The following is a 14099-nucleotide window of genomic DNA, read 5'->3' as shown; positions in this document are numbered from 1 at the left end:
GTCTACTGACAGTGACCAATGCCAGGTGTCCCAGAGGGAGTGAACCTAACAGGTAATGATCAAGTGACCTCTCCCCTGCCATCCATCTCCATGGCTAGGGACACCATTCCTTACTCATCCTGTCTAATAGTCATTAATGGACTTAACCTCCATGAATTTATCTAGTTCTCTTTTAAACCCTGTTATAGTCCTAACCTTCACAACCTCCTCAGGCAAGGAGCTCCACAGGTTGACTGCGCTGTGTGAAGAAGAACTTCCTTTTATTTGTTTTAAACCTGCTGCCCATTAATTTCATTTGGTCGCCCCTAGTTCTTATGTTATGAGAACAAGTAAATAACTTTTCCTTATCCACTTTCTCCACATCACTCATGATTTTATATACCTCTATCATATCCCCCGTTAGTCTCCTCTTTTCCAAGCTGCAAAGTCCTAGCCTCTTTAATCTCTCTTCATATGGGCTGGAGTCTGCACCCTGCTCCAGGCATGGTGACCTCTGGGGTTGCAGTGCTGCTCAGGTTTGGCTCGGCCCTCCTCATGGGGGACCAGTTGGGCCAAATGTGTGTGAGTAGGGGTGTGACCTGTCACACGGGTTCGCTGGGCCACTCACTCAAATTGGGCCCGGCCACCCCATTGTCATGATAGAGGGGCAGCTGGGCCACACCTGAGGCTGTAACACCTGAAGCAGGGAGCTGAGCCCAGCCAGCCCTGTGGGACCGGAGCCGAGATACAACCCTTGGAAACATTTTGGCAACTCAATTTTGGGTCACAACCAATTCTGGGTCTGAGAAACCTTCTGTCAGAGCCACCGATGCAAATGAGAACGTTAAGTACCAGGAAAAATGAAAGGGGTGGAGAACTGAACTTATAGAAATATGTTTGCTGCCATAACTGCTCTTGGTTAATGATCCTCTTAATGGTGCTCTTAATGTGAGGCTTCTTCTGATGTGAAGGACAGCACATAAATGCATTTTACTGCAGGGCTGTGCATTGACTTCTGGCATGCGTGCTAAATGGTAGCCTGGGTGCCAGGGATACAGCAGTTATGTGGTCACAGTGGGGGAGCTGCTCTGTTAGCTCAGATAAGCATATGCCTTGTGTGAATAGCTCACAAACCCTGGTTCTAATCCCCGCCTGATCTCGGGTCATAAATATGATATAGGGAATGTAAACTCCGTAAAGATTAGTGAGCACCGAGGGCAGTGGGAAAACATTGGTAAGAATTGTAAAGATTTTCTGCATTCCTGAGGAATGCTGCAGAGTTGCCGCCTTTTATACAGCGTAGTCTGCACTGTTCTACAGTTCATCTCCTTTCTCACTTATTGTCTGACTGTAAAGACAGCAGAGACTTTCACAGAGGACTGGCAATTATTTGAAGGGAGTACCTTATGTAAATGAGACAGCTGCCCTTTGCCTCAGTTTCCCCTGTTTTAACTGAGGATAATGAGCCTTGCCTACCTCTCAGGGAGTATTAAGACTTTAGGGGGTGGTTTGTAAGATGTTCGTGATCCTCTGATGGAAGGCAGCGTACAGGTAAAGTTAATTTGTTACACAGAGCAGCCTCTTTTCACTTTTCACTCCTCCCATGTTTGATCCATTCTGTCCAGTTCTCTGTACAGCCCAAGATTTTTCAAAAGCAACCAGTGATTTTGGGTGCCCAGCTTGACACACCTTTAAAGGAGGCTGATTTTCAAAAGGTGGATGCTCAGCCCATTTAAGGTGTCCCAAGCTGGGCACCCAGAAGTTGAGGCATCCCAAATCACTTGCCACTTTTGGCAAATCTTATCTGTTATATAGTTGGTGGAATACTCTGGGATGGAAGGCAGGGGGCTAGATCTTCAGAAGAGCTGAGCAGTCTTGGAAATTTGACAGGGGACCTTTGAAAATCTGGCCCATGACATACATGACAAATGTTATTTGACAAAGGCTTCCCTCGAATATGACAATTATAACAGCATCTGAGGAAGGAAAAGGGGAAATGCTTACAAATTCTGTTGAGTTTTGCCCCAATCCTGCAGATTGTGACATTCCAAAGCTTGTGCTCCATCCCTAATAGCGTATTAGCAGGTTTATGTCTAACCATTAATGCAAGAGCAGATGGTAAAGTGGGAGAGCTAAACTCCCATCTGGACCCTGGGCATGTAAGAGACCAAGCAGTGCAGAGGTATTTGGCGAGTCGCCAGCACTAATTCACAAGGTATGTCACTCCACAGCCCCCATTACCAGGAAGTTTGTACAACAGCTCAACAAGAGAGCCATGTGCTCGCCCTCCAGGATGGAGGGGGAAGTGAGTGCCAGGTCCCAATTACTAGGGGATTCCAGAGGTTACAGCGTGCAGGAAAGTCCCACTTGGAAAGAACAAATCAGTCAGGAGCTTTTCCCGAAAACTGTTCTCCCTTCTCCTCCCTGCAAAACAATGGACCAAATCTGCATTGACGTACTGCCCATGTAACCCCACTGAAGTCAGGGTCGAACTTGGCCCACAGTTGTAAAAGTGCCTTCACTCCTGTGGAGTGGCTTTGTCCATGCTTACTCTAAGCACTTAAAAGATCCCACATAGCTTTTTAAGTCAATGCCTGTCTTGATGTGAATGAGGCAGTGGGAGGTGGACATTTCAGTCTCACTCTTGCAGTTGTTTAACTGGAGCCTATTTCCTCTATGCTGGGCTAGCCAAGCAGCCGTGCGTGGATCAGACTCTGAAGGCTCTTTGTGAAAACAAAGTTGGAAACTTACTTTCTTTGGGGGTGGGGAAGAGGCCTTAAAATTACAGCCTCTGCAACTTTTCCTTTGTGCCTTTAATTTTTCCAGCACCCCTGGTAAATCGCTCAGAACAGCCGTGTCAGATAGCTCAACAAGCCAAACGGGTGAGGTTGAGCTTTATTCAGTAGGAAGACGCTCGTGGTATGCTGTGGCTGCGGAGTTTTATTGCAGCGTTAACAGTATGAGCTGTATCACAGACCACCCTGCTCTCTCTCTGGGAATGTAAACTGTACATCCAGAATCTATCCCAACAATCCCCTTAATGTCACTGTGTCCGTGATACTGCTTCCAGAGTGCTTCTTGTCAGATGAGGCCTTTAGCCAGATCTTTCCTTCCAGGAGATCGCTCTCCTCACCCGGGCCATTATTTCTCTGATGCCTTAGGTCCATGCTGGGCTATCCTGTTCTTTCTGCATTTCTTCTCACCTGCAAAGCTGCACTGTGCACTCAGTAGAGGAAAGATCCTGCTGGAGTAATCTCTTCAATGAGCTGCCTGCATCCCAGCAATGCCAGGAGCAGGGTGCTGGCCGAAAGACTTCCCAGGCATGTTTTGGATTCCCTGTAGGGTTCACCCATCTTCTCTAGCCAAGATACCACACGCTTCACAGTATTTATTGTATTCATGCTCACATCATCCCGGTGAGGTAGTGCAGTCCTATCAGCCCCATTTAACAGATGGGAACTGGGGCCCAGAGAGGCTAAATGATGTGCCCAGGATCGCAAAGGAAGTCTGCAGCAGAGCAGGGAGTTGAATTCTGTCTCCCATGTGCCAGGCTAGCAGCCTACCCACTAATCATCTTTCCTCTCCTCTCTCTGCTGGTGCCTGAATAAAACAGGTTCAGCTTTTGAAAGGCTAAACTTACCGTCTATTAAGCAAAACTCTAGCTGAACTGGACTGGAACTCATTTTAGCAAACCGTCAGGATGCTGCCCTATTGAAAATGGCAAGATTTTCAAGGTCATGTTACTGTGGATACTTTTCCAGGAGAGAGGAGCTGTTAGCACACAGATGTGCAAAAAAGGTTCAATTTCCTGTACCTTTACCTAAGACACACATTCTATCCTCCCTGTGAAGTACCTGGTACTGGTGGAGACAAGGATAGTGGACAAGATGAACCACTGATCCAATGGAGTCTGGAAATATTCCACGCCTCAATATATTGGGAATAGCCTTTCTCTGCTAGTGGAGCAAAATACAACCCTCTTCTCTTTGAGATAGCTTCTGCTAACCTGTGTTCCACCCACTCAGAAAGAAACAGCTGTGCTGCTATATATCTAGATCACATGGTCTTTCAGTGCTTTGTCTTGTGAGCCAGTGCAGGCTCTTGGTTAAAGGACTTCGAGTTAGGCGACCTGGGTTTGATTCCCGGCTCTTCTACTGATTCACTCTGTAAGTTGGAGCCAGTTGCTTAGCCTTTGTGTGCCTCAGTTTCCCCATTTGTAAAATGGGGATAATACTCAGCTCTGTGAAGGGCTTTGAGAGCCTGGACTGACAAGGGGTGTGTAAGGACAAAATACTATTTTTGCCCATCATTTTAGTCATCCCTTTGTGGGAGGGAGTATGTCTCCTCCGCTCCTGTACCGCACTGAACAAATAGGGAACAATAACTAAGTTTCTAGTTACGCATCAATCAAGTGCGTGTAGTAGGGAGGGTTTGCTAAAGACCTGATCTTTGCTGCAGAATGTGGAAAAGCCTGCAAAACATAGTAAACACCCAAAACACAACAGATTGTAATTAACTACAAAGCTTCCTGGTGCTATGTGTGGCAGGATTATAGTGGAACCAAGTTCTGGTCTTGGGATCGAGTCCAGTCTTGTCCAAAGAAAAAGATCATGTGTCTTTATTAGCAAGCTGATCACATACCCCCTTTAATACAGTCTCTCTCCTGCCCCTCCCTCTAAAGCGGTTTGATAGAAGCAAGCTGGAACTAATTAAATTCCTTTCTGCCTCTCACAGCCTTGCAGTGTGAAGCTCCAGGCAAGAATGCCAATGGGCACACACCCATTCCCTCTCTGCTTCCAGAGGGAGAGCAGCGTGTCTGACCTTCACCTCCCTCAGGAAGAAATAAATCCCAGAGCATGAAGATGAGGATGCCAGTCACTTTATATATAAATCACTCAGGAAGTTTCCAAATGGCTTTCATCTTCAGAATCCTTAAAGTTACGGGTTATGGATCAGTCCACAGTGGATTCCTTTCATCCTCTAATTCCACATACGTGGATGTGAATGGCTTTAATTACTGTAAAATTACTAGACAATGAATTCTTAATTTTAATCTTCTAATCCCCAAAGTACCTATTTTCCCCCCTCAGCCTCTCTGAAGTAGGTAAAGCAGCTTTTGTTCCTTGCCAACTTTTCAATTAACTTTTATAATGTGGGTGGGGAACCTCCCACAAACAGCACAACTGTCGTTCTGGGTGTTTTCAATGTAAATATTATTCTTCACGTTCATGCACAGTAATTAAATGCAGTAACCACATCAAGCAGGGGCAGATCAGTCATTTCAGGCTTTAAGAAGGGGTTCGGGTTTTTTTGGTTACATGGTGGGAGATATCCTATGAGGTAATAAACCTTTCTTAAAGGCGCTAGGGAAACTGCAGGCTAAGGTAGGAAGAGACGAAATCCCAGGAGGAGAATCAGAAAGTAAACTCCTGTGCTGGGCCCATTGCACTACCATAATGGAAGCACTATGTCCATACAGCACTAACCTTGTTTTGTAAAGCACCTTTCACACCAAAGAATCCCAAAGTGAATAAACAAGGGTTGCTGTCCTCCGGCACTGCAACACACCAGCCATTTTGCAACACCACACAATGGGGAGAAGAAGTGAAGAAGAATTTACCAGCTAGAAATGGCAGGGATAAGTTTAGCAACTACCTGCCTTGAGCTACATGGATAAGACATGAGACTGGAAGACAGAAAAAGGTGGGTTTTAATCTAGGGTTTGCCTCTGGCTCAGGTAAGCCATCCGACCATGCTGTGTCTGGCTTTCCCAGGGAATTACCCGACTTATTTGGCCAGGACATAGTTGAAAAGTGCTATTGACCCCAAATGGCCAGTGGCTTGGTTTGACTTCTAATCAAAAGAACTGCACCTTGGGTAACACTGTGCCCTCCTGCACTATGGGAGGGCATTGGTTCTGTGACAGATAGCCGGGAAGAGTGTCTCCTGGCTCGGTCATCAACACCACTTCTGGAGCACCTGAGATTTCCTTGTAGGGCTCAGACATCTACAAGCCAGGTCTGGTCTTTCTTGTCTGCTGAAACCAGAGCCTGAGGTTGCACTGCTCCAGACATGACAGCATCACATTGCATCCCCAGGGGGTGAGACTACCCAACACATCACTGATGTTCATGCAAAATATACAGGATCATTTCTGTTGTTGTGGTCCCTTAGACAACTGTATTGCAATAATGGCCCTAGACACTCCAATTTACAGCTCTAACATTGCACTTTTTAGTGCTAGGCCTGTAGAATACTGCAGTATTTTTTATCTCTCTATATATATGTGTTGGAACTTACACTAACTATGAAATATTCTTATTGCACGAGAGCTAATGATTTCATTGGTCAGCATCTGAAACTGAGAGATACCAACATCTCTGAACTCATCCAGATGCTGACAAACGAGTCAGTTTCGTGCCAGCCAAGATTGGAAAGTACATCTGAGAGTCCGATGTAGACTGAGGTTTATTTGATCTACTGTCTAGGTTGAAGAGAACTGGGACTAGTTTCCATTCTGTTGAGATCTATTTTTGAACAGATTAAGAACATAGCTTAGGTACTTACATGGTTCATCGTAGTATCTGAGCACCTCATAACCTTTAATGTATTTATTTTCACAAACCCCTGTGAGGCAGGGCAGTGCTGTTATCTCCATTGTGCAAGTGGGAAGCTGAGGCACGGGGCAACTGTGACTTGGGTCTGTGGTGGAGCAGGGAATTGAATCCCAGTCCTAGGCAAGTGTTCTAACACTGGACCTTCCTTCCTTTCTCTTCACGTTCTCCTCTTGTAACCACTGACCAATAGCTCTTCTGCCCTGGGAAAAGATTCTATTTTCCAATTTTCTCTGGTTTTTTTTTTTTTATTTATTTGGGTTATTTTTCCATACAGAGCACTCAGTATTTCCTACTAAACTACTGCAGAAACAAGTCTGGGTGGAAAAGCTCTGATGCTTCCCCAAATAGGAAGCGATTTAGATCTCACATTAACTTGATTGACAATAGAAATAAGTAAAATCCTTTCCTGTTGTAGGGATCAAATACAGCTGGGGCTTATCACCAATACAAGTGAAAACTACTGATGGCTCAATTCCTGTAGCAGCACACGGGGGAATGATGCTAAGGAGCCCCAAATGGTGCAAAAATCTAGTGGGCAGGTTACTTCAGGCTGGTCAGGCTCTGAAATGAGGAGACTGTGTGCTGCCTCCCTATGCCATTTGAAATAGACTGGGGGCGTGTCTACACTAACCGTGGTGCAGCTGTGCCTCTGTAGTGCTTAGTGAAGATACTGCCTATGCCAACAGAAGACCTTCTCCTGCTGGCGTAAGTACTCCACCTCCCCGAGAGGTGGTAGCTATGTCAACAGGCGAAGCCCTCCCATTGACATAGCGCTGTCTACACAGGAGTTAGGTCAGTATAATCGCATCGCTCAGGGGTGGAAATTTTCCACACCGCTGAGCAATGGAGTTATGCTGACATAAGCTAGTAGTGTTGCCCAAGCCTCTGGGGTGCAGTTGATGCTTCCGCTCAGTGGAGAGAGGGATATTGTCTTCTGTGATCTGGTATTTTTCCCCAGGAGACTTACTGCAGTGTAGAACCAAATTATCCAGCAAACTCTCCAAGCTCAGGAGAGACCCTGCTCTTGTGTTATGGTCTGTGCTTGTTTCCTGGCCAAACAGCATTTGTTTCCTGATGACCAAAAATTCCTCAGAAGATTACAGGCAGTGTGGTCTAGTGGATAGAGCACTGGATGGGAGACAGAGCTGGGAACAGAATCCAGGCCTCCTACCACTGACCTACTGTGTGAACTGGGACAAGGTGCTTCCTCTCTCTGTGGCTTGGTTTTTTTCCCATCTGTCAAATGGAGATCATGTTACTTACCTGCCTTTTATAAAGCACTTTGAGATCTATGGCGAAGAGCGAAGCCTTTTTTTGCAGTCCAGTCTGGGAAAGGATTCACCAGGAAGGCAAGGAGTATCACGTTATGAATGTCACGTGTCACCTATGCACTGCTAAGCCATGAGCTGAGCAGCATTGTCAGGAAGGTAGAGGCACTGATGGCCCTTGCCTCGCTCAGGACTATTGGCTAATAGCATTGGTGAGCTGGTGCTACTGTAACCCAGTATTGCCAAGCGCAAATATTCAAAAATCACGTCAGGCTCCCTAAAAATCACGAGATTGGCTTTAAAATCAGGAGACTGTGTCAAAATAATAAACTGGGTGTTCTTTTTAATTGCCTTCTGCTTTGTGAGCCTTTAGGGTGCACTGGGCTCCCATTTTGAAGCACTCTCAACAGCCACGAGGGCTAGAAACTTACTTTTTCTTCATGAATGAAGGCTGAGGGCATCACATCTCCACTTGACTCCAGGAGCTGGGACTTTAAGGAAAACAATGATCATGAGACTCAGGACAAAATCACGAGAACTGGGTTCCCTCTCTCCAGTCTGGCTCCCGGCTCTGGCAGGGATCAGCATACCACCCCTGAAATGAGGGCATGCTTCACATCACTCAGCAGCGGCCCCACCTGAGGATTGAACAGTAGCGGGAACTGGCTGCAAAGGGAGACCTGGTCAGTTCATTTCCCCCTCTGCTGGCGGCAGGATAGCTGCGAGGTTGAGGAAAGAGTCCTTTAGCCTCAGGGACACTAAGGATTCACCATTCCCCTTTGAATCTCCCCTGTCTTAAATTAAGCCACATGGCAAAGGCAGAAGCAAATAAACTTAAAACAGGCTGAGATTTGCCTAAGTGATATATATGGACATCCAAACCCTACTAAAATGAATGGGAACTGAGCATCCATCTCCAAGAGATGGCTTTGAAAATCCCAGGCTGAATTCTTCTCCCTTTCCATTATGACTGCCACTGTGTGGATTCAACAAGAACAAGAACCCATCATATGGATTCAACTAGCGCTACTTGGTAAGAGTGAGGGTCACAAGCTCTGCTGCTCGGAGGAAGATCTGAATGCTTCCCAAAGTTTGAGGGGGTTCACATTTGGTGAGCTGCTCCAGCCCCATCTCTGCTCGGGATGAAGATATAAAAAAACACTCACAGTATCTTTGCCTATGGTAGCTTCAGCCCTCTTTTGTTACTTGCCAAGCTACAAAAAGACCTGTTCCTGAAGCACTTGGAGGCATGCAAATAGCCCTGCAGTCTTGTTAATGTTGCATCACATTCCTCAGTGTCTGGGAAGGAAGCAGATGACTGGAGGTGATGATTTACCACATAGTGTCAGGAAATCCATCAGGGATTGCCCCAGCACAATCCTTCTCCTGGAATTTGGCACTGGAGATGAAGACAGGGTCCTCCTGGAAATAAACTTGGTGTTAGGTAGGAAGGTAGGACCAAGATGAAATGTGGTGTCTAGCTATCATGAGGAATGTGATATCACGTGCTTATTAGTGATGGGGTTCATTTCAGGTAAGCAAGAGTTGATTACTCAAGAACAATGTTGCAGCATGTGTCCCAGTTTTGAGAGAGGCAACCCTAACGAGACAGAGAGCATCCAATCAGCAGTGTTGTGACATTTTGCTTGTGTCCACAAAGCAGTTGGATGCCATTTATGCACAAACAGCCATTTGCATGCACTTGGTTTTGCTGGCTCAATCAGCAGAATGGGACGATGGTTTCAATTCCAGGCTGCACCATTGCCCCTAAAGCATATATCTAATCAAAGCCATAGGGCCAAATTCATTCTTAGGGGCACTCCTATGGCTTCCAATGGAGTTGCAGTAGGGAATGGGTCAATTTGACTGATTATCTCTTAGATATGGAGGACCACAGTCGTGACGTACTCCTGAGACACTCTTTCCCCAAAACTGTCCGGTGTGTGTCACATCTAAGTATCTGCCTCTGGAAATGGGAGAAGGAAAAAACCTGAAGTACAGATTAACTCCTCACAGGGAGGTGGCATGGGAGTGTTGGCAGTTCCAAATATTAAATTGTATTATCAGCTATACCAACTTGAAGCTGTAATTGGAGCCAGTGCTTTCAAACAGAGCAGCTAATGTATCCTGGCGTTTGCCTGAAGATAATATGACTGCACACACACACAAAATATAGACCACCTTAGATTTCCGAGCACCCTTTTACACAGGTTGCCTGACAGCTCTGAGACAAGAGGCCTTGTAAACCAAGCTCTTTCCCATCACTGATGACCCCAGTATTAGAAAAACCCTTATTTGGATCCCAACAGAAGTCTCTGGAGCCTGGAGATCTGGGCTGAAAGAGGAGTTTGAATTATGAGCCAACTCTTTTTTAAAGGAAATAATGTTATGAGTTTCCAAGAAGCTAAAAATAAATGTCCAATGTCTGATGCCGCCAGTAGTCCCATACTTGTGGGCACTGTGCCATGCACTCCATCCCGAGGGAAGTGCTAAGTAGAAATCATACACCACTGGAAACAAGAGCTGGAGTGGGGAGGGTCTGGGGGACAGGGTCACTATCTCAGGGATCTATAAAACCTTAATCCTGCCAGCGATGAAGGAGAACTATGCTTTCTAGGGGAGTAATGGGAACAGAACTTGGCTGGCCAGGCAGTGGGAGGCAAGGATTGGGATGCAACATAATGAGTGATCTCGAGTTTGGAGCAGTACTTAGCCCTTTTCATCCACAGATTCTAAGGCCAGATGGGACAATGTGATCAGCTAGACTGATGTCCTGTGTGACACAGGCCAGAGACCTGCCTGGAATTAGTTTGAACTCTGTTTGAACTAGTGCGGATCTGTTAGAAAAACATCCAATCTTGATTTTACAATAGTGAGTAATGAAGACTCCACCACAACCCTTGGTAAGTTGTTCCAATGGTTAATTACCCTTACTGTTAAAAATGTCTACCCTATTTCCAGTCTGAATTTATAGCCATTGGATCTTGTTATACCTTTGTCAGGTATACTGAAGAGACCTTTATCAAATATGTGTTCCCCAGATAGGTATGTAACAAAGAGAAGGTTAAGGGGTGACTTGATTGGAGGTTGAGGAGAAAGGCAATTTCTATTCTCCGTTTGCCTTAAGCATTAGGGGGCCTGTGACACATGCTTAAACAGTTCAGATTCCATGCAGTAAAGGGCAGGCAGTCTCACATCACACACACATCAGTTAATTTATTTCCATTTATATTAGAATAACTAAAGTAATGCTACTAATCATGACCTCCTGGCTGCTTAAGATCATAATAGAATCTATGCCAACAGCCTTCCTTTTACCCTAATTCTGTACTTTTTCGGTTGTAGAATTCTTCTTCACGCTCGGCATTTTTTTGGTTGCCCAGTTTGGATTTTGCTGTGGAGGAGCTGGTGAGACCTGTGCATGGGAAGCCCTGTGCTTTGCATTACATAAGGGCCCTCAGCATTTCCCACCTGTTGCATTCAGTGATGTGGTTAATAGGATAAAGAAAATGTTGCCAAATGCATTTTAACAGATGACTGTAGTTTGCTCTCAGCTGTTAGGCAGCCTTCTCCTTTGTCTTCTTTTATTTTTTTTGCAATGCCTAGGAAATATAGAATGTAAAACATTAACATGAATTATTGAGGGATCCAAGATGAAAGTAAACCAAGTGGTTGCAAAGTGGAAACTCTGTAGGTTTTTTTTTCCATTGGTCAGTCTGTGAGATAATCCGATTAAGCCATAGCTGTATAAACGGAGCTTGAGTCTATTTGCTGTGTTGGATTGGTCACGTATTCAGGGCCTTCCGACTAGTGTAACCGTAGCCCAGGAGGTATTAGTCACGCTGGGAGGACCTCAGTGAAAATGAGAGGGCTTCATCTGGGCAGTTGCCAGGGCAACTCTTGCTAATATTTCACTACAAAGTTTTCACCCTCACTTCACGTCCCCGAGATCAGAAGGAGCAGAAAGAGAAAAGAGGAGCTTATTGTCGTAAGGCGCTCGGGTTGAGTGTGTCCCCGCAGACATAATCAGGCCTACTCCAAACCCTTGCTGCTATGAACTCAGGATATCATCCACCTTGCTGGAGTGTATCAAGGAGGGGCAGGCTTGGTTGGCAAATGTTGTCTGTTTTTCCATCGGATGCAGATAACTGGAAGGTGAAGCTTTCCCCAGTATGAAAAAAACAGAGCTAATGCTCTTCTGGGTAGGAATTCAGCTGCCAGAGCTAGGCCACCTGGTCTCGCTCGGGCCCTCTCCACAGGACAACTCTTAGAATTGAGTTTGTAACCGGTTACTGACATGGATGGCTCTGAGTGACTCGGGAGCAGGCCTAACTAAGAAGCTAGCTCCCTCCCCACACTCTAATGCTGTGGTTGGGGTCATTGTAAGTACTGGTGTGAGAGTCCCTATTCGTTTGTGTTAGGAAGGTGGCAGCTGGCTGAGTGTTGTCCCTGGGAGTCCCTGTGATTTCCCCTCCTTCTTGTCAGTCTTCAGGGGACACGGCAAAGCCTGTCTGTTTGAGAGAGGGTTTGAGGTGGAGTGAAGTGTGGTAGGGCTGGGGATTTCTGTGGGGTTGGAGAATTCTGTGGGCATGTTTTGTTTGTCTTTGCTGGCCTATCTTCTATGGGTCGAGTGGGAAGGGAATGGCTGCTGGGCTGCAGTGGCCGTATTGAAATGGACTGTGATTATCTGTCAGTTGAGAGGTGCTTTCATGTCTTTGAATGTATTTGAACAGAAATAAACAGTACAATCCACGCACAACCCAGCGGCTATGGCAGCCAGCAGCGTGTCACCCCTGCCAGAGATTTAGTCCTTAGGAAGCCACTTCTTCCATCTCCTTTTCTTGCATCAGTTCACATTTGCCTTTGTTTAGCAGCTGTAGCTCATTCATGATCCAGAGGTCAAACTCCCCTGTAAAATTGCCTGCCTAGCATTTCCTGGCCAAGTCCCATTTCTGTGGCTCCTAATCCAGATGAGTCTAATCCACCTGAATTCAAATGCAGTCTAAGACCCCATGGCACAACTACTATATGCCAACTCCAAACCAAACCCAATCACACAACCTTCTCTAGTCCTAGAGGATGTCCAAGCAGTGAGAGCTCACGTCTGATCTGAGGAGACTTCCCCTTCCTCCTCCTGATCCACATCAGTGTTGAGTTTTCAGCTGTGTTCAACCTCAGTGGCTTCCAGACTACTTTCTGCACCACATCATGGTGGTGCTCTGTGTTTAAGACTAAGACCCTTAGTTACACATGGCCAAAACCAGTGACGCCTAGAGCATCCCACAGCTCTGCACCCGTGGTCATTGAGATCACTTGTGTCCAGCTGCATGGCTCCCAGTGGGGGACTCTTTAAGTCTAGGCAATTTGGGCACAGGGAACTGGGTAATGTAATAAAGGCACCATCAACCAAACATTGCCTTCTATAAAGGTCCCCCTGAAACAAACATATCAGCCAAAAAATACATAACCCCTCAAACCCTAAATTGAATGTTTATCCCCAAGGTTGAAAAGAGCCATAGGCTCAATGAATAGGTCTTTGCTATTGATTTGTACAGGGAAAATACCCAGTCGGGTGGCCGGGAGGATATCCTAAGACAGATATGGGTAAAATGCTGAATGTGCTTGATATCTGCCTACCCTACTCCACCAGCTTTATCAGCTGGAATCCCTTATGGGTGCCCTGTGTTCCTAACTCATCTCATTTCTGCTGGCTGGAGACAATTTTCAGGCAGTGGGCCCCAGACATTCGTTGTAGCAGTTCAGTCCAGGACTCTGCTGTTAATTGTACATGTCCCAAACACAGGGTGCGAGTTATTTCTCACATTCACAGCCTACTCTGAAAGGGATGAGGGGAGAAATCCTTCATTTTTAACATTTTTTAAACATTGTATCTAACCTTTTAGCAGCTGGCACTCTTCATAAGCCCCACAGTTCTCACTTCATCTGGGAAAACATGTGCAGCACAACAGAGGCCTGGTCCACACTACGCTGTTATACCGATTTTAACAGCGTTAAATCGATTTAACGCTGCACTCGTCCACACTACACTGCTCTTTATATCAATTTAAAGGGCTCTTTAAATCGATTTCTATACTACTACAAAACGAGAGGAGTAACACTAAAATTGATATTCCTATATCGATTTAGGGTTAGTGTGGATGCAAATTGACGTTATTGGCCTTACAGTAGCTACCCACAATGCACCGCTCCAGAAATCGACGCTAGCCTCGGACCA

Source organism: Gopherus flavomarginatus, chromosome 11, assembly GCF_025201925.1.
Source record: "Gopherus flavomarginatus isolate rGopFla2 chromosome 11, rGopFla2.mat.asm, whole genome shotgun sequence".
Taxonomy (NCBI): Eukaryota; Metazoa; Chordata; order Testudines; family Testudinidae; genus Gopherus; species Gopherus flavomarginatus.
The sequence above is the reverse complement of the archived record's forward strand: the minus strand, read 5'-3'. Positions refer to the sequence as shown.